The sequence below is a fragment of the Rhincodon typus genome, chromosome 47, assembly GCF_021869965.1.
Source record: "Rhincodon typus isolate 14 chromosome 47, sRhiTyp1.1, whole genome shotgun sequence".
Classification (NCBI taxonomy): domain Eukaryota; kingdom Metazoa; phylum Chordata; class Chondrichthyes; order Orectolobiformes; family Rhincodontidae; genus Rhincodon; species Rhincodon typus.
The window spans coordinates 6,523,116-6,526,282 of record NC_063378.1 but is presented as its reverse complement, the minus strand read 5'-3'; positions in this window follow the sequence as shown (position 1 = coordinate 6,526,282).

Sequence of the window (3,167 nt, the reverse complement as noted above, 5' to 3'; positions counted from 1 at the left end):
AGGCTGAGGGTTGGAGGGGGGATGGATGGAAGGGCTGAGGGTTGGAGAAAAGGATGGATGGAAGGGCTGAGGGTTTTAGAGGAGAGTTCGAGGGGAGGATGGATGGAAGGGCTAACAGTTCGAGGGGAGGATGAATGGAAGGGCTCACGGTTCGAGGGGAGGATGGATGGAAAGGCTGAGGGTTGGTGGGGAGGATGGATGGATGGATGGAGGGTTGGAGGGGGAGATGGATGGAAGGGCTGAGGGTTGGAGGGGAGATGGATGGATGGAACGGCTGAGGGTTGGAGGGGGGATGGATGGATGGAAGGGCTGAGGGTTGGAGGGGGGATGGATGGATGGAAGGGCTGAGGGTTGGAGGGGGGATGGATGGATGGAAGGGCTGAGGGTTGGAGGGGGGATGGGTGGATGGAAGGGCTGAGGGTTGGAGGGGGGATGGATGGAAGGGCTGAGGGTTAGTCGGGAGGATGGATGGAAGGGCTGAGGGTTGGAGGGACAGAGGGGCTGAGCATTGAAGGGAAGAATGGGTAGAGGAGCTGAAGGTTTTAGAGGATGGATGGAGGGGCTGAGGTTTGGAGGGATTGAGGGGCTGAGGCTTGGAAGGGAGGAGGGAGGGGCAGAGGGGATGAGGGATTGATGGAGGGGCAGAGGGATGGGTTGGATTGGAGGAGTTGGACAGATGAGTGGAGAGGGCGAGGTGGGGTCGGGGGATGTGGGGATTAGGAGGAGGAGGAGGTTTGGAAGAGAGACGTGTTGGTGGGAGGAGAGTTGGGTGGAGGGATGGTGTGGGGAGGTTGGGAGAAAGGAGGGGTGGAGAGGCGGAGGGAAATGCGGAGATGGATGGAGAGGGAAAGGAAGGAATGGAATAGAGGAGAGGAAAGGAAAAGGAGACGGAAGGTGACAAAGGAGGGTGGGAAGGGGAGTAGGGGTGGGGGGAGGACAGGGAAAGGAAGAGAGGGCCAAGTTAAAATGGGAGAAGTGCAATGGACAGGACTTTCAGTGATTCAGGGCTTTCTATGACCTGAACATGTGAGGGATACCCTGACCTGAGGAAATGAGTATTTAAGGGAGTGCTGCACTGTGGGAGGATCAGAAGAATCATACAGCACGAAACAGACCCTTCAGTCCAACTAGTCTATGCCGACCATATTGTCAAACTAAACTAGTCCCACTTGTCTGCTCCTGGCCCATCTCCCTCCAAATCTTTTGTATTGATCTACTTATCCAAATGTCTTTTAAGCATGGTCACTGAACCTGCATCCACCACTTCCTCTGGCAGTTCATTCCACACACGAACCACTCTGTGTGTAAAAATAATAGTTGCCCCCATGTCTCTTAGAATATTTCTCCTCGCACCTTAAAAATATGCCCATTTGTTCTGAACTCCTTCACCTTTGGGGAAAGATCTTTGTTAATTACCTTATCAATGCCCCTCATGATTTTATAAGCCTCTATAGGGTCACCCCTCAACCCCCTATGCTCTAGTAACAAAAGTCCCAACCTATCCCGAGATAGTGGGAACTGCTGATGCTGGAGACTCTGAGATAACAAGGTGTAGAGCTGGATGAACACAGCAGGCCAAGCAGCATCAGAGGAGCAGGAAAACTGACGTTTTGGGTCTGGACCCTTCTTCAGAAATGGGGGTGGGGGAGGGGATTCTGAAACAAATAGGGAGAGAGGGGGAGGCAGATGGAAGATGGATAAAGGAGAAGATAGGTGGAGAGGAGACGGACAGGTCAAGGAGGTGGGGATGGAGCCAGTAAAGGTGAGTGTAGGTGGGGAGTTAGGGTGAGGATACGTCAGTCTGGGAAGGACGGACAGGTCAAGGAGGTGGGATGAGGCTAGTAGGTAGGAGGTGGGGTTGGGGCTTGAGGTGGGAGGAGTGGATAGGTGGGAGGAAAGACGGACAGGTTAGGGAGGCGGGGACAAGCTGGGCTGATTTTGGGATGTGGTCGGGGGAACTTAAATCCACTGTTCCTGGCAACATCCTGGTAAATCTTTTGTGAACCCTCTCCAGCTTAATGATATCCTTCCTATAACTGCGCTATCAGAATTGCACAAAGTACTCCAGAAGAGGCCTCACCTACATCCTGTACAACATCAACATGATATCTCAATGTCAATACTCAAAGCTCTGAGCAATGAAGACAAGTGTGCTAAATGCTTTCTTAACTGCCCTGCCTATTGGTGACACCAATTTCAAAGAATTATGTACCTGAACCCCTAGGTCTCACTGTTCTGCAACACTACCCAAGACCTCAAGATCTCTTTGTAATCTTAGATAACCTTCTTCACTTGTCCACTGTACCACCAGCTTTGGTGTCATGCACAAACTTATTGACCATGCTTCCCTATATTCTCATCTAAATCATTTGTATAAATGACAATCAAGAGTGGACCCGTATGGATCCCTGTGGAACACCGCTGGCCACAGGCCTCCAGTCTGAAAAATAACCCTCCACTATCACTATCTGTCTCCTGCCATTAAGCCAATTTTATATCCAGATTGGCAAGCCTGAATCTCTAGTGATCTGACTTTACTGATTAGTTTACTGTGCGGAACCATATCAAAGGCTTCACTGAATTCCAAGGAAACAATGTCTACTGCTCTACCCTCATCAATCTTCTTGGCCACTTCCTCAAAAAAACTCAATCAAGTTTGTGTGATATGATTTCCCTCACACAAAACCGTGCTGACTATCCCTAATCATTCCATCTCTCTCCAAAGGCATATAAACCCTTTCTTTCAGAATAACTTCCAACAACATATCCACTACTGATGGCAGACTCACACATCTATAGTTCCCAGGCTTCTCCTTACAGCCTTGCTTAAATAAAGGCACATCTGTCTAAGGGAATCACTAAAATCCATTCAGAAAGTTAAAGCAATAGACTTAAATCAGAATATATCAGACCTAGTCAATGCAAATTTTGTGAAAGGAAAGTCATATTCAACTAATTTGAAATTTCTTTGAAGAAGCATTAAGCAACATAGATAAAGTAAACATTGTGATGTGGTGAACTTGGATTTCCCAAAAATATATGATTAAGTTTCCACATCAAATGTACTGATGGAGTGCCGCACTGTCAGAGGGTCAGTACTGAGGGAGCGCCGCACTGTCAGAGGGTCAGTGCTGAGGGAGTGCCACACAGTCGGAGGGTCAGTGCTG